The sequence below is a fragment of the Schistocerca americana genome, chromosome 1 (assembly GCF_021461395.2).
Source record: "Schistocerca americana isolate TAMUIC-IGC-003095 chromosome 1, iqSchAmer2.1, whole genome shotgun sequence".
In the NCBI taxonomy this organism is placed as follows: Eukaryota; Metazoa; Arthropoda; class Insecta; order Orthoptera; family Acrididae; genus Schistocerca; species Schistocerca americana.
Genome location: NC_060119.1, coordinates 645,114,832 through 645,137,428, shown reverse-complemented (window position 1 = coordinate 645,137,428; position 22,597 = coordinate 645,114,832).

Here is a 22,597-nt window from a genome sequence, read left to right as displayed (position 1 = left end):
TATTGCACACAACAACAGGGATAATTGCAAAATTTTGAGGGAATATTTCAGAAACCTTCTCAACTGTAAAGAACCAATTGAAAAAATGGATTTCAGCAACTCAACTTCAACAAGTCCTAACTCAGAACCACCCACCGTCGAGGAACTACAATCAATCATTTTGAATCTCAAAAACTATAAGGCTTCTGGAGAGAACCAAATTACAGCTGAACTGTGGAAAAATGTCAATAGAAATGCCATAGAATCTCTCCAAAACATATTTGAAGAAATATGGAAAACAGAAAGAATTCCGGATGAATGGAAGATGGCCCTCATTCACCCAATTCATAAGAGGGGATCGAGAACAGACCCCAACAATTACAGAGGGATTTCGCTCCTTGACGTAACATACAAAATACTGTCTAAAGTCCTTTTGAACAGAGCAGAACCCCAGCTAGATTGTCAACTTGGAGAATACCAGGCAGGCTTCAGAAAGGGAAGATCCTGCCCAGAACAAATTCTAAACCTCAAAAATCTTATGGCCTACCAAAAATCGAGAGCAAAAGCGTATGTCATCACATTCATTGACTTTCAAAAGGCGTACGACTCCATAGACAGGGAATCTCTAATCTCCATATTAAAAGAATTGAACCTAGACAATAAAACTACAAACCTAATTAGAGAAACCATCACCAACACATACTCCAAAATTAAATTTATGGGAGAACTCTCAGACCTATTTGAGATAAAAACTGGAGTACGACAAGGTGATGGACTCTCTCCATTGTTATTTAACTGTGCCCTAGAAAAAATAGTAAGAGAATGGAACAAGAAAATCAATAGTGGAATCCGACTAGGAACAAAAAACAAAGGCATCAAGGTTAATTGCCTAGCATTTGCAGATGATATGGGAAACATGGGAAGAAGCCAAAGAACAGATCCTCGAATTACAGAAACAAGCAGAGAAAATAGGCCTTAAAATTTCTTTTGAAAAAACCAAATAATCACAAATATAAAAAAGCCAATGAAATATCTTAAAGTAAGAGACCAAAAGATCGAAATTCTTAAAGAATTCAAATATCTTGGTGAATGGATTAGCTGGAACGCCCTTGAGAAAAAAGCAATAGAATTAAGAAGAAACAAAGTTGAACTAGCCTTTCAGCTTACTAAAAATACTTATAATAAAAAGTCCCTCTCATGGAATTCAAAAATAAAACATTACAACACTGTCATTAAACCAGAAGCACTATATGCAGCTGAGACATTATCTATCACTAACCATGGCCCAATTGAAAGGCTAGAGATCAAAGAAAGAAAAATATTGAGAAAAATTTTAGGCCCCAAATTTCATAACGACAAACTAATTCATACCAAAAATGAAACACTCTACAAAACCACAGAAAAACTTTCGGATACAATGAGGAAAAGAAGAATTGAGTTTTATGGGCACATTCTCAGAATGAACCCAAATAGACTTACAAAAAGAATGTTTGACTACTTCAGGAATAAAAAATCCAAACCAAATTGGTTTATCCAATCAGAGAAAGACTTAAGAGAACTACACATCACAGAAAAAATGCTCACAGACAGGACCGCAAAAATGATAAGCAAAGACAGAAAAGAGGGATTCCAGCTCCAAAATAGAAAGAAAAGAACGATTGTCATCTCTGATGAGGAAAGAAAAGCAAGATCAGAAAGAATGAAGCAGTACTGGGCGAAAAGAAAGGCACAGAACACACAGAAGTGATTGATTCAACGTACCCCAAAGTTGGGTGAAACGAAGAAGAAGAAGAAGAAGAAACTTCTACAATTTACAGAATATTTAGATACATGAATTAAATGTTGTGCACATGCACCGAGTACAAAACATTTCAGACAAAGACAAGATATGAGTACAAAACATAGTAGCAAATCAGAAAACTGTATATACAAATTATTTGACAGATAACAAAGTGCACACGCACTGAAAAAAATTCTTTAGCATTTTCAGAACAATAAACAGAATGGCAAAAAATCATGTTGACAAGTGACATGAGTGCACATGCACTGCAGTTGAGAACATATCAGCAAATGACGAAATGTATATACAATGAGTAACAAATGACATAAGTGCATACGCACTGAAGTATTGAACATACAGAATGAGTACAAATCATATTGAAAAATGAGAAAAGTACACAGGCACTGAAGTTCAGTAGAAAACATATTAACACATAACATAAGTGCACATGCACTGTAGTTCAGAACATATCATCAAAATAAAAATGTATATACAATATAAAAGACAAGAGTGCACATATACTGTACTTCAGAACAAATCGAAAAAATGTCTTTAGCATTTTCACAACAAATAAACATAATGGTAAAAAAAAATCATGTCGACAAGTGACATAAGTGTACTCGCATTGGAGTTCAGCAAATCGAAAAAATGTATATCCCATGAACATAAATGATGTTAGCCAAAAAAAATGATCTTCACTATTAGGATAGGAAAGGGAAGGATTGCATCATGGTTGTAGCACTTTAGATTGCACACAGCTGTTCTGAAAGTCCATATCTTTCCACAGAAGTACAACACCAAGTGACACAATTTGAAGTTCTTTTCCCATCAGAATTTATCAGCGTAGCCAAGACACTGAACTGTCGTAGTAATGTTCCATGTTTTCATTTTGGCAGTACATTAGGTACACCAAACAGTGGGACCATAATAACGTCTTCATCGCTCACGGTGGTGGACAGCATGTCGTGTCAACACCACACTCTTACAAGGCACACCAACGGAGAATTAGTGCAAAAACCAAATATAGTGCTCCATGATCATGAGGATGGACAGGGCAAATGGATATTGCAGTAATTCAGGTTTAGTTAGCTCATAAGGTGAAGGACATTAAGTCACATAATAGGCTTCATTGAGAATTACAGTAGTAATCTGCGGCATTCATAGCCTAGTTATTGAACATTTCTGTACCAAGTATGTAGTATTACAGAATAATGTTCATAAAATTAAATTATCGGCATCATGGGTAATCGTATTACAATAAACAGTGGCAGTCCTTGGCCCGTTACAAAGCATATTTAGTATGACAGAATAATGTTCATCAGAAGTCTTAATTGAAAAGGAGAGTCAATTATTGGCCTAGCATTAACATAATACATTGAGTGATACAAATTATTGGCACTCATTAGCCAGGTACCAAAACATGAATAAACATCATTGAAAACAGGAGCTAATTAATGGCATAATTAATAACATAATTCTTTTAGTGACATTAATTATTGCCACTCAGTGGCCAGTTAGTATAGAATAGTATAAAACATTGTTCATCATTCAGTATTATTCAGAACTCTCTCAAATGAGTAGCATTATTTGAAACTGGTGATACACACCATTAAGAAGTCATGATTAAAAATCAGTTAATTACAGTCATAACATTAATAATCATGGGCATTATAAGTAGTCTCATTACAATAAACAGTGCCAGTTACAAAGCATTATTGTATTTTTTTTGTATCATTAAGAAGTACTTACTGAAGTGACATACTATTCAGAGCTGATCAGTATTATTCAGAATTCTCTTAAACTAGTAACATTATTTGGGACTGGTAATACATTTTGTTTTTGTGCTAGCAATGCATTGCTTAGGGTAATTATAGGGGAAAGCAAGAGAGAAGAATTTGCTTCTGGGTTATTGGTATAAATGAAAATGTGTAACGTCATCCGTCATAAGTCAGCTGTGGCAAGATTATGAAACAAGTAGAGTATATGTAACCACATTCATAGATTTAATGAACAAATGCTTATAGCACATTAATCTCATAAATAATTTCTCCTGCAAAAAATATATAAAAATGGATTATTAAGCTGAAAAGAGAAATGCATTTTATGCTGAAAAGTAGTGAACTTCGAATTAACAGGTAGTGAAATGTGTATAAAAAATGTGTTCCATAGCTGTCCTTTCCAAAACCTTCAGTCATTATACTGTGCAATATAACACTTGCTGTCAAAACGAACTGCAACAAATACTTAAATAACTACATAGCCTAAATATAACTTCAACATTATCCTCATCTGTAAAGAAAAAAAAACTTCATTATACATCTCATCATAACACCATTATCATCATCACCTGTAAAGAAAAACTTCATTATTCATAGCAGCATATTCTTCATCATTATTCATCAGCATTCATTATCATCTGCCAAAAATCACTTCATTACTCATTACACAACTATTCCTTATCTCTAGCATATTTCATCACTAAAACTAAGATGTGTAGTTCTGTCTGACAGCCTGCATCAATCACCTTGTATTCTGAAAGAAAAATTAGTTAAGACTGCTATTCTACGATGAGTATAGTATATTCTTGTTAATGCTTGTTAATCCTGATCCATTTACTCTTCCTCATAAAGTTATTGCATATCCTTTCGATCATTCCGTAGGTGAAATTCCCATTTCTGTTGAATTTATTTCTTACAAGCATCATTTCTTTCTGAAATTGATGATCAGAGATTAATGCCTTGCATTTAAATCATATACCCATTAAATAATGACTGGTTAATGGTGACACAATTAAGCATACACCATAACATGACAGAAAACGTAATATGTCAAAAGCATAGACAGTGTTCAGAGACAAAATGTACAGAGAATATCACAATGCAGCAGCAAAAAGAAAAATGTAAAACAGTCACGATCTTGAGATGTCATAGGGCAACAAAAATGTCAAAGTCAACTGGTGTGTGTTATATCTTAACTATTTCACAGTGCATACAAACAAAACTGGAATACAATCATGCACACAAAAATGGAAAATGTGCACGGTCTGATGTGTAACGACAAGAAGAGCGACCTGCTAACCTTACCTTGCCAGGCACTTGCCAAGAAAAAATACGATAATCATCAGTAATTAGTCATGTGAATATAATTGCATAGGTAAATGGCATCATAGTGTGTTGAATCATACAGTGTCTTCATTCAATAAAGGGTTTAATATTTGACCAATGGTGGTTGCCTTTCGATTTTCTGGTTCTCAAAGTATCGACGTGTACCACATTGGGATGAGGAATGCTGCGAATCCGATATGGTCCTGCGTATAGAAGTTCAAATTTACTGCACTTACCTTTTATTCTGCTGGATAAATAGTGTGTACGCACTAATATCTTCTGTCCAACGTGAAAGTCGCGGCGTGTACAAACCTGTTTTTGCTGTCTTCTCCGGCGCTCTGCGGCACGTTTGATGTTGTTCAGCGCAATGTTAATTATTTCATGGTGACGTAGGCGACGACATTTAGGGAAGTTTACTAATTCTTTAATTTTGTTTGGTGGTTCAACGTTTTTCAGTATAACAGACGGAGATAGCATGGTGGATTCATTTGGAATGGAATTAATTACATCTTGGAATGAGAATATGTGTGTGTCCCAATCAATATGTCTTTTGTGGCAGTATTTTCTACACAGTTTACCAATTTCTTTCATTAATCTTTCACAGGGGTTCGAAGAAGCATGGTACTTGGATATATAAATCGGAGAAATTTTTCTAGCTCGTAACATACGTGTCCATGTAGCAGAACGAAATTGTGATCCATTGTCGGAAATTACTTTCAACACATGCCCTACATGAAATAGAAAATGTTTTACAAATGCTTTCGAAACGGCTTTAGCAGTGGCTTTGCGTAACGGAGTGAAAGTAACAAATTTTGAAGTGAGCTCAACAGCGACAAAGATGTAGCAAAAACCTCTGTTAGTTCTCGGAATTGGACCAAAAATGTCTACAGCGGCCATATGTCTTAATTTAACAGGTACAATGGGATATAAAGGAGGAATATGTGAAGTGGTGTCTGACTTAGCTTTCTGGTAAATTTTACAAGACGCTAAAACTCGTCGTACACGTTTCTCCATGTTGGTAAAATAACAGTTCTGTCTCAGTATAAGAAAACATTTTCTTGCTCCGTAATGTGCGTAACTTAAATGAGTGTACCAGATTAATTTGTTAACCAGTTCGTCAGGAATGCATAATAACCAGTTGTTGCTGTCAGGATGAGAGCGGCGAAACAGAATGTCATTGCGTACAGTGTAATGGTTTCTAATCGTAACATTATTCCTATCTTGCCAAAGGTGTTTAATTTCTTTCCACACGTTGTGTTTATTTTGTTCTTGTGCTACGTCCTGTAATGACGACGAAATAAAATTTTCAAATGCAACTTGTTGAATGTACATGACACTGAAATTTGCTTTGCAGAAGTTGGTTGCTACGTCTTGCTGATTGTTGCTCAGAGAACGCGATAGTGCGTCTGCTATAACATTTTGTGTGCCGGGAATGTGAACAATTGTAAAATTAAATTCCTGTAAATAAAGTTTCCATCTGTTTAATCTGTCGTGAGTGAATTTAGCCGAAAGTAAAAATTGTATTGCTCTGTGGTCTGTGTAGACGGTGGTATGTCTGCCATAAAGAAAGTGCCGAAATCTCTTAAAAGCCCATACAACACATAATGTTTCAAGTTCTGTAACGGAATAATTTCGTTCAGCAGGTGACAAAATGCGACTTGCAAATGCGATGTTTTTAATTACTATTGAACCATCTTCTTCAATTTCCTGGAAAATATGTACGCCTAAAGCGGTGTTGGAACTGTCAGTGGCAATGGAAAAATTTCTAGTAAGATCTGGGTGCGACAAAAGTGGAGCATTCAACAAAGCATGTTTCAGGTTCACAAATTCAGAATGTGCTTGCTTATCCCAAGACCAAATACTGTTTTTACCTGTTAATTGGCATAATCTGGGTTTGTCTAAAGCAGAGTGATGAATAAATTTACGAAAAAAGTTAATTAAGCCCAAAAAACTGCGTAGTTGCGTTTTCGTTGCAGGAATAGTAATGTCACGTAGAGCTTGAAGTTTTTCCGGATCAGGCGCAATGCCTTCTGCTGAAATTACGTGTCCAAGAAATTTTATAGAAGTTTTACCAAAATGCGATTTACTGAGGTTAACGGTGGGTCCTTGTGCATGAAAAGTTTGTAACAGTTGTTCAAGAATCAGATTGTGTTCAGACCAGTTAGCTTCTGCAATAAGAATGTCGTGATTCTGTCTTTAATGCAAACGTGTGTCGGATGGCGTCAAAATTAATAACACTTTCGTGAACAAGATTCTACGTGTCTAAATTATTCCTTACGTTACTGGAATATGCAACCTGTACTGTGTCTGGTCAAATTCTGTCGTACGTGCTATTATTTACGGGAGGATGCTGTGGCATTTCGACTATTTGAACTGCTCTGTTATTTCTTACTGACGTGTTACGCTATAGATGACACCTATTGCCTGGTTCATTCATGATTATTTGTAGTTGCTAATGTTCTTGCTGCTGATAAGATAGACTATTATAGTTAAAAGAGCTGTTTTGATAGATATAAAGGATAGTAGAAGAGAAGGCAGCAGTGCAGAAAACTAAAGATGAAACAGCACTACTACAGCTCGGGGCCCTATGCACGCTACGGCACATATTCATTAAAGCGTAATGAATCCCCTGAGGTCGTTTACGCACTGCAAATAAATTTTAGCTTTTGCGTTGCAAGCAATAGCGGTAAAATTCCAAAAGTAAATCGCTGTATTCTTGCTAATTCCAGTTTCTGCATAATAGGTAACGCTGATAAAAATACAATAGCAAATTGTCGCCTCAGGTTCAAAGCTAGTTTCTCCATTACAGGTAATAGCGGTGAAAGTACAAAAATAAATTGTCGTATACAGTGCAAATCGTGTATCTGTGTTCTGCCATTATTAAATTCCTTACATTTTCTTACAAATGCAAATTGCTTATAATCAACGTTCTCGACACTGAATTTGATAACACGTTCAGGTTTATGTGTGAATCTGTTCGTCTGTGTCATTTCGGATTTCAAGTTGCGTAGCTTTTCAGATTTTAAGTCGCGTAGTCTCTGTAAATTGCTCAAATTATACGCGCTGCGTAAGTCTGACAAATGTTCGCAACGTGGCGGATTCTGTGACGTATTGGTGACTGAAATAATTTTCAATTCTGTTACTGTAATACTTCCGTCAATTTGGTTGTTGTGTCGTTCACTTTTATTAACAACTTCCGTATTCACAGTGTGTGAAACTTCCAGTGACTTTAAATTAAACTCGTCGCGTATCTGTACTGCGTTTTTAGGGCATTGTTCAGTGACTGCATTAATTTCGTGTATCAGTGTTGCGTTTGATGAACATTGTTCAGTGACTGCATTAATGTCATCTTTATGTGATTCTGTTGTGCCTACACGTGTGCTACTTAATTCTTGTGCAACAGTGCCAACTTCTTCATTACTGTTATTAGCACAAGCCTTAGTATCCTCACGTAATTGTTCTTTACTGTCCTGACATTGCACGGTAACAGCTGTAATCTGCTCACTAACTTGTTTGTTCTGTTCTTTAAGGTCGTCTTGTTTTTCGTTTGTGAGTTCGAAACTTTTATCAATTGTTTCGCTAAGTTGTTTGAAATGGTTGTCGAAACTTTCATCAAGTTGTTTGAAAAAGTCGTTTTGTTTTTTACTAATTTCATTAAGTTGTTTACTCATTTGTAGCAACAATCCCATAATTGGATTGGACACAAAATTATCATTTCTATTCTTCGTGTTGTTTAGTGGTGTACCTGGAATTGTCTCGCTTTCCGTAACCATTTGGTTATTCTGAGATTCACAAAAAGGTTTGTCAGTCGGATGTACACTGTCAGACATTATTTCGGAATTAAATAAATCCGTCGTACTTTGTGTATCCTGTTCATTTTCATTAGACAAATTTGTGTGTTCGTTACATGAATTTAGTAAATCGGTTGTGTTAAGCTGGGCAGCGCTCATTACAATGGAGCGCCCCGCGCCATCAATTGTCGTCAAATCAACAGAGGACATAACCGAGTTCGTTTGTTCATCATTAAGACAAAAATCATCATTAGTGGTTGGAACGCATTGATTGTCAGTGAACGCAGGATTGTCATCATTACACTACATGTCACAATTACTATCGGTCACGTTGTTTAAGTCAGTGATTTCATTCATAATACCTCGCGATACACCATTCACAGTCTTTCGCGGCATTTTTACAATAGTCACAAATATTCACAAAATAAATAAGCACAATGCAAAAGCAACACACAAATACAACAGAGCAACGAATTGCCGTTGGCCTGTAGAAAGAAAGTCACAATATTAGTAAAAGCGTTGCGCCAATCCTAATTATATCTAAGCAAGTAAGAGCAGATATCTGACTGTTTTTCAAAAGATTCTCAACGAAATACGATCCTGGCAGGGTCGCCATGTGTAACCTCCCCACAACAAATTTAAAAGATATTATTTTAAATGCTAATGCTCATTGAGCTAAGTGTAAGCTCCCCAGAGAAATTTTGAAACACAATAGTTGAATGTTAACAAGAATACAACCTAACGTAAGCTCCCAGCAAATAAATTTAATGACAATAAAAATGAGAATCGCAATCTGACTCAAGGTGTAAGCTGTCACGAAAATAATGAAAAACAATTCAATGCTAATGAGACTTCAGTGACAATGTAAACTCAATTAAACCAAAATATCGGTCTTTGGCCCTGTTCATTAATTAAACTGAAATTCTTACCTTAGTAAAGCTGCATCTGCTCTTATTTATTTTTGCCATAGCTTGGAGGAAATTGATTGCAAAAATTTTGAATTTAAGGGAAGCTTTTCTTTAAGGAATATCAGGGGAATATTTCTTTCATTCAAGAATTCTTTGTTAAAAATTGCTTTGAAAACCAAAATTATTATTGGGGCGATTGTTGCACAAATTAGTTACAGTTAATTTACATTATTAGCTGAGCGCATTTAAAAATAATATACCTCATCCTGAATCTTGACCAGAGTGCCATGTCAACGCCCGCCGACTCCTCACACACAACTGCACTGGGCTGCTACTACCGGCATACTGCACTGCTCACAGACTGCCCACTGACAGACTGCACTGCTCACAGACTGCCCACTAACTACTGCTCGCAACTGTACTGCACGACTACTACTGACAGAATACCGCTCGCAACTCTCGCGCGGTCAAGCGCAGACTAGCCACGATAAATGGCTCTCTGGTCAGAGACTCTGCAATGCCTCGCCATCGCCGCCACACAACATACGTGTTTCAGTATCGACTGTTGTCACAGGACGCTGCCATTTAGACGTCAGGGGCCGGAGTTTTCTCCTTTGATGATACTTGTCTTCGTCGCAAGGCTGTGGCAAGCCCGTCAGCTGCAGCACTCGGCCACTGTTTGGCTATGAGGCACTATTGCCTCGCCAGCAGCGACTCAGCGTCAGTGGCGAAAGGTGAGCTGATTTTGGCGTACTGTTTTCTGATCACCAGGCTGTGCACCAATGTTCTAGTTAAATTCCGAATCTTTCTATGGTGTCTCATAGCGTGAAAGCTTAACTTTTCAGTCACTGGATTCGAACATTAAACTCTATGACTTACTTTGACGCTTTTCTAGAAAAGCTTTCAGTGGATTTCAGTCCATCATCCTTTTATTCCAGCCCATCCTTATCTATAAAGCACAAATCTACAGGGTGGTCCAAAAGTCCGGAAACACCCTCATAAAATTCAAATGGAGTAGCAAACAAGGTGGCTGGCTCTGAGCACTATGGGACTTAACAGCTGTGGTCATCAGTCCCCTAGAACTTAGAACTACTTAAACCTAACTAACCTAAGGACATCACACACATCCATGCGCGAGGCAGGATTCGAACCTGCGACCGTAGCAGTCGCGCGGTTTCGGACTGCGCGCCTAGAACCGCGAGACCACCGCGCCCGGCAGCAAACAAGGAAACAGAGTCCCTACACACGAGCAACGGGAAGGGGGAAACTATATAGGCTATGTCACCAACATGGCGGCCATCTTGAAAACCACCATCTTGGATTCAACTCCAAAATTTCAAATGGGAATGTGGTCATATGACATGTCAAAAAGATAGGGAATTTCACCAGAAAAACAAAGCCTTTGTTATTTTAAACGTAGTTTTATTCATTCTTGGGTTATAGCCAGTTACATGTGGCAGCGGTGGGACGCTTGGCAGCATGTGTGTTATGTGCCGAAGAGAGATTACGCCGATGTTATACAGTCCCGAGAGACCACCAACAGTCATAGGAGTGGCTCGATATGTTGTCCATTATGTTGGATTGTTAATGCTATCCTCCGAACCCAGTCCTGATGAACTTTGACCAACACATCTGGCTGAATTTGACCACGCGCATTAACAATGCGCTGCTTTAGATGATGCAAATCACGTATTTTCACAGAATAAACCATTGCTTTGACATGACCCCAAAGATAAAAATCCAAAAGAGTCAAATCTGGTGAACGTGGTGGCTACTCCAAGGCACCCCTACGATCAATCCACTTTTGAGGGAACTGCACATCCAGGTATGCTCGCACATTGTGCCCATAATGTGGTGGGGCTGCATCATGCTGGAAGAATTCCGGAAATGTCCCGTCCTCCGTTAACAACGAGGGAAACACTTATTCATCCAATAACCTCAGATAACCATTGGCTGTTAACGTACCATCAATGAAAAAGGTCCAACGACTTTGGTACCCCACGCACCAGACCAGACCATTACTTTTTGTGAGTCCACCGTTTTGGAAGCATCAATCCAGTGCGGATTTGTGTCGGACCAGTTTCTGTGATTCTGCTTGTTCACTTGACCATTGATACAGAAATTGGCTTCATCACTGAATAGCACCTGATAGGGGAAACGTGGGTTTATCTGCAGCTGCTGTGTTACCCATTCTGCGAACTGTACCCGGCGGTCTGGGTCATCCTCGTTCAGGTGTTGGAGCAGCTGAATTTTGTGCGAGTGCCATTTGTGCTGCGATAAAATTCGCAGCATGGAGGTACGGCTAACCCCACATTCTTGTGACAGGCGACGACTACTCCGTTGCGAACTCTTGCTAAATGGTGCCAACACGCTCACTGTTGTTGCTTCATCGGTGGCGGATTTTGGTCTTCCAGCCTTAGGTTTATCTGCGACAGAACCTGTTGTCCGGAATTTGGCGAAAAACTTGGCAACTGCGCTGTGAGTGATGGGCTGTCTGGTTGGGTGACGACTGTTGAAACCCTCAGCAATGACCCGTGTGCTTCTTTCTCCTGATATCAAGATGATTTCAACGCGTTCTTCATGTGTTAAAGACATTATGTAACCTGTAATAAGGAAACAATGATTAAAACATTAGCATGAGTAAATGATACCTAACAGTTAAACACATGTAACATATCAGGCATGGTATAGTCAGTTTGCACCGTTTCTGACTCCATTTTATGACTTCTCAGTACGTAATACTCACGCTACCGAGCGCCCCGCTGCTGCCACAAGTAATTGGCTATAACCCAAGAATGAATAAAGCTATGTTTAAAATAACAACGTCATTGTTATTCTGGTGAAATTCTCTATCTGTTTGATATGTCACATGACCACATTCCTATTTGAAATTTTGGAGTTGAATCCAAGATGGCGGCTTTCAAGATGGCCGCCATGTTGGTGGCATAGCCTATAAAGTTTCCCCGTTCCCGTTCCTCGTGTGTAGGGACTCTGTTTCCTTGTTTGCTACTCCATTGGGATTTTATCAGGGTGTTTCCGGACTTTTGGACCACCCTGTACACTGCGCATTCATCACAATTACTGAAACGCCTGGGCTATCAGGACAGAGCGGAATATGTTGTGGAAAGGGGCCAAATGAGGTTGCTGTCAGTTGCACTCAACATACAAACTTTATTTGTCAACATACAATATTACACAAGAATGCAAAACACTCAAAGTTGTAATCGATCTCCTTTGATTAACTTTAGATCGGCTGAAAGCCACACTCAAAAGCCATGACGAAAGGCCTAAGCAAGAAATTGAAATAGAAGGTTCTCCTGGAGGTGCCACCCAAAAATACTTCTAAATCTTCAATCTAAACAGACTGAAGGCCTTAGCAGTTTAATTTTAATGGAACCCAGCTGGCGGCCGCATATTAAGCAATAAGAAATGTTTCAATCCAACGGCAGAAGGCCTTATCTTAAAACAATTGAAACAAATTCGGGTGAAGGCCCCATACAAAAACATCACAATCGTTTGCCTTAAGGGCAAGACAAGAACATTAATTTAAGAGATATTAAAACTCGGCTGAAGGCCACACATCAAAATAATTTAACAGCTTAAGGCCTTAATAGATTTGATGTAAAATTCGGCTGAAGGCCCCTATAAGAACAACAATCTCGTGACTTAATGGCAAGACAAGAACATTAATTCAAGATACATAAAAAACTCGGCTGAAGGCCACACATAAACCACATAACTAAAACTCAAACAGTGAAATTATTATGTAACAGACACGGAACGGCGCTCAGAATTTTCCAAGGGTCGGCCTGGAATTGTAACACTAACGCCCGTTTAGGCGAGACAGGCAGCCTCACCAACAATCTCTTAATCAGAAGGCAACCCAACCGACAGACAGCGACGAACCAGTCAACTACCTGATTTCGGTCACCAGGCCAACGGCACTACAACCAAAATGCCAGCGAGGCGAAGAAACCAGTAACACCCGTCTTCAAATATTGGTGTGTTAATAAGTCAAGGCACAATAACTACTGACATACATGAACATCATAACGGCTGTGGAACTACACGCCGTGGCGGATAGCACCATACGGTAAGAAAACAGTCACTCGCTGCTCTGTTCCAACCGACCAACTGGCTACTGCAGTATGCACACCGCATTACATCATTTAAAGCATTGCGCTGTCGAACTGACACAGGGTACACAGTGTTCCAGGAATCACTGCAACAAGAAAGTCGAACACTCGTAAAACGAGTCACTGATGAACAACTAGAACAAATCGCAGACGGACACACACAAAGCCGAAAGACGTTCGGTGACGAAACACATCTCGTGTGACGATACGATCGACCAACAACCAACCAAGGTCGTTGCCACTCAAACCGTGTGCGTCAGCAACGTTCGGGCGATTCTTGACTGTCGGGAGCTCACTGCAGCTCCAATCCGACTCAACCCGATGTCCGTCCGGAACTGGGAGACACGCCGGTCCGGGCTCACTGGCTCGGATCCAGTTATGCAAAGGTAACTCTTGCCAACTGGCCACGACGTCTCCGCACAAGAAGGAACCGAGCCACGTCCAGCAAGATGACCCAGTGGCGGGGCCCAGAAACGGTCAAAAGACCAAACACACGTCGCCCAAAGAGGCGACCAACTGAACGACCGTCCAACTGTCGATCCCGCTGCCACCTCCGTCCGTCGGACAGTTCATCCTATGTCGCGAGCGGTAGGAGAGTACTGGCTGTCCGCGCCACCCTAGCGCTCCGTCCCCGACTGCTGCTACGTCCCGACTACACTTCTGCCGCGTCCAACTCTACGACTGCCAGGTCCGATGTCTGCAACTGCCAGGTCCGAACTGCCTCACGACACACGACGACCGGGAAGTAATAGCCGTCCAGCAAAGATAATACGGCAGGGAAAATATCGATACGCGCTGCTGCTACCACTCACGGGCAGGCAAGACAGTAATTCAGTGACACCAGTAATTGAAATTTGGAATGACGAGGCGGCCTTACGGCAAAACAAGGCGTTACATAATAGATGGCACGAACATCAGCCACGCATGGCTCAGTTACAAACAGTATACGTTTAATATATTTTTCACGGATTAGAGAAAGGCAATAGTAAAAGACGACTAAGAGAGAGAGAGAGAGAGAGAGAGAGAGAGAGAGAGAGAGAGAGAGAGAGAGAGAGTTTGCAATACAAGGTCTCTCAGTCTGAATCTGTCACATTAGAGTCAGCGCTTTGGTGTGTATTAGTATGCATCCACACAACTTTTCATAAGTTATTGCTTTCCGAGTTCTAGCACTGTAAAATTTTTTTTGTACATTATCGTACATGTCTTTATCAATTGATCTGCCGATGCTTTCTCTACCAGCCAGAGGTTGATCGCTTTTCTACAGCTGAATTGTTGAAGAGTCACATTCTATAATAGATATCAGACTGAAATCAAGTCCACAGCTGGGGTTTCAATGCACCAACAGTCTACAGAACTATCTGTGATCTGTGATGGCTGAAGTTTGCTGCAAAGGTAGGATGGAAGCTCTGTTTCTTTTTAGGCTTTCTACAATTGAGACTGTTGCCATATTAAAGTAATTCATTCATGTTTCTGCATAAAAAGATGTGTTTGTTGCACTTCACAGAGACAGCTAACATACAGTTTTATGTTAACATGTGATGTGTCTCATCCAGCACTACACGTGGGTGATCCGCTTTTGAAGTGACTGAAAAAGGTAGATGCTTTTACAGAGTGAATGATCAGCGACTCACAAAAAATGAGCGATAGTTCTTCAGATCTGTGATGTCCCTCCGGTGACGTTAATAAACGGGACAAAGATTCTAGGTCAGGCTACTGCAACAGTGTTCCGTGCAAAATGGTGAATTATTCACTATGGTACAGACCACATAGTGGAAAAATACGCTGTGTGTGTGTTTATATTCCTTACTGTTGTTCTCAACTTTCATTAGGCATGAAGAGGATAGAAATCAAAGAGAGTTCAGTTCTTTAAAACTCTCCACTTTTGTAGAAAACAATTCCTCTCCATTTATTCGCATTCTTTATTGGAAAAGACAGCTTGCAAGAAGCTGTTGGGCTGGCCCCTTCTACATTTCACTGCGGGCGACGATGCTCTTCAGAGCAGAAATACTTGGCAGCTCTTTTGGGAGCGAGTGAGCTGCAAGGAACTGACAAATTAGAGCTGCTGAGAATGTTCTCAACTCGCTGCTACTTCTCCCCACTCTCTGCTTGCTTGCCTGTCTCTGTTCACAGTTATCCTATTGCTCAAAATTCCACACAAAGTGGCCTGCAAGACGACTGAGGAGTCACACTGCTCTTTGTGTTCTTGGCTTGCTCAGTGATTCAGCACACAGCTCGACTTGATTCTCTTGACTCAGAGCTCTCCACTTGAGTTCACGTCTTTGTCGATGTTGTTGAATATAATAATTATTCAACCTAACTTACATATAGTGCATTATACAGTACATTACAGAATAAACTGTGTGTACATTTGTACTTATTTTAAATTTTTACTACTGAAGAGGTATTTCTTAAAAGTATTTTAATTTTTCCACGCAATATGACTTTCAAGGCCTCAGGATATAAGTAAACCACATTGTCTTCTAGTAGAAGAGCTTCAGGCTACTATGGTATCATTTTACCAAACTGGATAAAAAAGCGAAATGCCCTTACTACGCTCACATAACTTCCTGTTCTTTTCGCTGTTCATCAGACCGGGAGAAATATTTGAAGTCCGACTATTCAACAGTACATCTACATTGATGTTTTAAAAAAGTACCAGAAGACCTTGAATGATAAGAATAAGGACGTTCATATTCATAAGACATGTACAGTCTTAGACATAAAACTGACCAGCCGCCACAGTGACTAAGTCCGAGTCATTCACTTAAGGTGTCCAATAAAACCAATCGCCCCTGACAACGCTAAGTCTGGCCATCTGCACAATCTGGCAACACTGTAAGATGTGGAAGTGTCAGGAGGCCGTGTTGTCTACTTCCGAGATGTTGTCGTGTTATGTCATCCCGATTTTCTTACACTGTGGCCGAAAGGTGTCTCAACTGTTGGCAACAAATTCCAGCTGTGATGGACATATCCTTGGGGAAGAATACATAGTGCAAAACACACTTTTGGAGCTACCACATGGAAAATATTATGTTCACACTACTCTTAGCTCAAGTTTAGGTATTTTAATAGGTCTCAGACTTTCATTTCTTCTTAGGAAGTTAACGATAAAGGCATGATAACTCGTCACCAGTAACAGTATTGCATAGGAACGCTCAATGAGCAACCTGATGACATTCAAACAAAACTGCAGTAGTCGTTACTCTGTTGATTTTTGTTGTTTCTTCTGAAAGTAGTCGAGACTTAATGTGGGAAATCATTCATGCCAGAACGATCGTTGTTGAAACAAGAATATCTTTGGTTGGCGTATTTTTCCCTAAATCACTCGCGCTACACACAGTTCAAATCTTTCGAGCTTCCTCCTCTGAATTCACCCCTCTATTATACCAAAAGTAAATACTGTGTTGTAGATGTGACACCTCTCTCCACTTGCGACCCATTTTTACAACACTTAGCTGTAGTTCACAATTTTCAAGTATGTGATCTTCAGTGCTTAACTGGAAGATGATAACTAGAACTTCAAATTCGAAAATGACAGCTGATACATGCTGTGACAGCGTCGCGCCGCGTTTATCTGGGCGGCGCCCGATTACAGACGGCGGGCGGCGTCAGGCCGGTGGCCGGTAGCCGCTGCAGCGCGAGGAAACACTCGAGCGTAAGCTATTCTGATCGCGACACAGCCACGAGCTGTCCTGCGGAATTGTTTCTGGAAGTATTTGTTATTACTGGTGGGTAGAAAGTGATGCGAATTATCTTCGATGTTCAGTCATACTCTAACTTTACACGATGGCCGAAATGTGGTTAAAAAAAGTCATAGACAGAGTCAGATGCGAACACGCGACTGTAAGTTGAGAAGGCACCACCGTTACCACTAGACCACGGGCTAACACAACACGACAACATCTCGGAATTAGACAACTCTGCCTCCTGACACTTCCACATCTTACAGAGTTGCCAGATTGTGCAGATGGGCGGACTTAGCGTTGTCAGGGGCGGTCGGTTTTATTGTCCACCTTAAGTGAACGACTCGGACTTAGTCTCTGTCTCGACCAGCAGGCGGTCAGTTTTTATGTCTAAGACCGTACAATAGTGTGTTCTTCAAAAATGATAAGCATTTCAATCACCTTGGTCCAGCACGTGTCCTGTTGACTGTTAGGCGCAGTGTCCACTGTGGGCTCTGATAAGTTGTTCTGTACACGATGGCGTCGCCGCTATAAGCCATCCACGCTACATTCACCTGATTCCAAAGTTCATCTCAGGTGGTTGACATCGGGTCACGGCACTAGACCTGATGTTTCACCATATCCCACACATTTTCGATTGGTGACAAGTCTGGTGATTTGGTGGGCCTGGGCAAAAAGCTGACATCCCGTGTCACCAAGAAGGCACATGTTTGTGCAGTAATCTGTGGTCGTGCATTGTATTGCTGAAAAATGGCGTCTGGGGTTTTGAGGGTATGGCTGTGGGACGCAGGATGCCATTCACGTAGGTCACACTGGTCACAGTACGCTGGACACACAGCAGCTGTGATCTGTGGTTGTACCCAGTAGCACCCCGCACCACAAGGCCTTGAGTTTGCGCTGTACGTCTTGCGCAAATGCAATCACTGTGATGTTGCTCCCCCTGTCTGCGGCAAACCCCAATGCTGCCATAATTTTCAAACAAATGGAACCTCGATTCGTCCGAAAACACTATCTGATGCCATTCCTGTCCCAAGGGACGTCGTCCCATACACCATTGTCGTCTAGCACGTCACTGCACGTTCGTCAAAGGTAAGTGGAGGAGTGGACGGCGCGAATTGAACCCATGCCGTAATATACGGCGACGGACTGTCGCCCTTGATAGTGGTTGATATGTTACGAGGTTCCACTGTTGCGCCAGAGCCGAGGAGGGCGCAGATATTTCGTGCAATGCCATTCGGATAAGTTGCTCATCTTCTCAGAAGGTGGTCTGGATGGTGACATCTGATCCATTTTGTTGTATTCAGCGGCCTTCCGTGAAACATTCTGCACACATCTATTGTACTGCCGAAACACTTCGTCCCACACGAGAAGGAATTTCTTGGATGGATGCATTACATCCTCTCATGTCAGTATTGCGGCCTCTTTCAAATTCACTGATCTGATGATGCGGCTCACGCAGATGTCTGCGAGGCATCCTACGTGTCAGCTCAAGTCACACTGATCCGTTACCTTCGGTTTGTAGCGACAACGAGAGCTGCACCCAAATTTCATCGGTAGGTAATGTTGTACCGCGATATCGATGTTGAACTTGAACACGCGGGCCGACGTAGTTCAAACGCTGATCGTTTCTGCAGAACATACTAACGTACATGTCCTGTGAATATGAACGTCGTATCTCTCGTCATTCAAAGTGTTCTGTTTTTTTTTTTTCTGAACATGAGTGTAGAATAGTTTCGGTCAGGAAGCTGGTCGAGATGATTTTTCTTCAGAAATATGGGAAACAGTTTCTCACAAATCGTGCTTGTCAATATTTCTACTTCAGACGAAGATTTCTTTCCAGGAAGTCAAAGTGACTGTTAATCTGTATCCAATCTGTCATTGTGATTTGGTTTCGAACCATATCCTGATTTATTTTCTTCTACAACACCTTCACATCCAACTGAAATTTTAGTTTTGCATCAGTCCTTAAGTAAATCTGTCATTTTTAGTTTGTTAGTTACGTGTTCCATTGATCAGATTCACGGTAACCTTTATGATGTGTTATAAAGCCGATAAAACTAAATAAAACCATAGCACTTGATGTACAACATTTAAAAAAATCGTGAATATGCTTTGCACAAATTAGAATTTACGAATTCCAGAACATTATTAAACTAATTTCCAGTTATTTTATAAAACTGAATTGACTGCTCCAAGACAACAATGCAACAGTGGATGGATAACCATAAATCCATAAATATTAGTTCCTATTCACTTATAGCACATTTTATAGATGAGAAGACTCAGTTAATGTCATACATTCAAGACCGCTTCAAATCTGAAGAAAGACACACTACAAAAATATTTTAAATTGGCTAATGGCTGTTATCACCAAATGAAATAGCAAATTTAAGATCACTGCCGTACTAACGGACAATACTGCAAACAAGAATTCACCTGTCATTCTTTTTAGCTTCCACGTACTCCACACATTCTTATCTCACAATGTAACATACAACAAAATAATCACTACAGAAAACTGTGGATGAGGTCGAAAGTGCAGTTATCTCTCCCAGAAAAATGTACATGCCGAAAGAAAACTTGATGTAACACAAGAAATTAAAAAAAAAAGACCAATCAACATTCAGTTACCACCATAAAGGGTGGGAATTATTCAGTTTGAGTGCCGTCCAATGATACTATCAGTCAACTACAAGGAACCCATGACCCGGAACATGCAGACATATATTGTGACAATGGTTGCAAACGAAGACTGTATATAATTTGAGGGAATAGGAAATGAATATCAGTTCATTCTAGTTTTTATGTTATACAATGACGGAAGATAATCGCAACACACAAGATCGAGTTGTGCGACATAAAAGAAGGTTTCCACATCTGAAATATAATGTCTGATCAAATTTCGCACCAGTCGCATAAGAGTGACGCTAGTAGCGCCATTGTCAGGACGCAAATCAGGTCTGCTTCAGATACACGCTGTGTGATCGCGAACGTTAGCTATCTCTGAGATTGGACTTGGTGAGTTGACGTCAGTCAAGAATACATATAAGGCGGCAAAGACGCCAATATCAACACTTACTGAGTTTGAATTAGGACGTGTAATACGGCTGCGAGAAACTGGATCTTCCTTCTGCGAAATTCCAGAAAGACTAGACAGGAATGCTGCCGATGTACACGATTACTGGCAGCAGGGTCTCGAGAATGAACGGTTGCAAGATGACTGGGCTCCGGATGACCACATGGCATAAGGAGAGGGAAGACCATTGTTTCCTGCGTATTGCTCTGGAGCATTGTACTGCATCTGCAGCAACAATCTGAGCATCACTTGGCACCACAGTGACACAACGAACTGTTATAAATCAGTTACTTCAAGGACAGCTCCGAGGCACACGTCGTATAGCGTGCATTCCCTTGACTCCAAAACACAACTATATGCGACTTCATTGGTATCAAGCGAGAGTTCATTGGAGGACAGGAAGGAGGCTTGTTGTGTTTTCTGATGAAAATTCATTCTGCCACAGTGCCAGTGGAGGCCGTGTGTTGATTAGAAGGATGCCACTTGAGGCCCTGTAACCAACGCGTCTCCTTGTTAAAGAAATCATAACACCAAGGTCCGCTACTACTATATCATAAACTTAAAGTTGGAGACAGTTCGTACAATGAAGTTATTTGTATTCAAGCAGTTATGGTATAAAGCAACAGAGCAGTGTTACCCTCTGAGAGGAATTTCGTTGTGTTGACCGTGTTGTACCTAAAGGAGGTGGCTTATCGGAAATGAAAGTCAAAGTTACGTAAATATTCAAACAGTAACAAACAATAATTTACTTGTCCACACTGTTCAAAGAATAAATAAAACGGTCTCCAGCCTAATTAGGCATGAGAATGATTAACATTCTTGTTTAAGAAAGTAGGTACGAGCAACTTTAACGGACAAACACAACCTATATTTTGCCACACGCCAGTGCAATGAACTCTGACACTTGCATATGTTAACGTTAAGTTTGGAGTTGACAGCTAGAGCAGAACAAACTGCTCGTATTTGCATAAATATAACAGATAACGATACACACTACTATCTTCAGGGCTTAGTCAAACTGAGTGGTTTCAATAATATTATTATTATAGTGCACTTTAGAATCATAAATTGGACATAGGTTCAATATTACTTTTCAAACATATTCCTATCTGACATGAAATACAGCAAAATTAGTTATTGTGCATAGATTAAGTCTCTCACTAGTAAACACCATTTTATTTAGAATGAAAATTAAATGGAATTCACTAACAGATTACTTCTCACTGTCTTTTGACTAAAGAAGTTACTGTTTTCATAGATAGATGTCTTTCTTTTAATCGTTATGTAGTATGAGCACAACAGACAAACTGTGGATCCTTTTAAAACATTAATATGCACTTTTAATACACAAGAGGAACCCAATATTGTACAGAATTTGTCTTGAATAGCAGGAGTAATTAAAACTTTCTATAGCTAAGTAACTTTGTGCATTTGAACTACTTTCAATGGAGGGGGGCCCTTAATCTTGACCACTGTATCAGAGCAAACTAAACACACTTTCAATACACTAGAGAAACAAGTACTTAGCAAACATGAACATATAACTCTCAACAGTTGCAGTTCTGAACTATTACTGCAGTGAAACACAAATTAGAGATATTTGTAAGATCATTTCAATAAACAATATTAATTTTAGCACACTCTATTGCCATATTAATTTTAATATGCCTGCAATAAAGAACACTCGATAAACACTTTAGGATGGGAGTGACCCTAAGTGGATATGTGCCTGAGGATAAATCACGGAAGGTACAAGAGATCAGTCAAATTTTACCTTATATTTGGGTACACTATAACATCCTATGAGCTGATCCTTCACTGTACATTACTATAGTGATCCATTACAGTGATTGCGCAATGTGGTGGCGATTGCATGTTGGTGGGTGGATTTGCAGGTAGAATTGGTGGACTCTCAATTCCAGATTAATTCCAGCTCTTTATCCATCCCTCCGAGGCATTGGAAAGCGTCAGGAAAAGCCTCTCTCGGAACCTACCCAATACACAACTTTTACATGAGCAGTTGATAGTTTGGTAGCTCGTCCCCGACTGACTCTTGGTTCCTTCTTTTCTACCTAGATCAACCACAATTTGCGCGCGCTACACAGTTCTGTTCCCGAGAGAAACCGCAACACCTTTTACA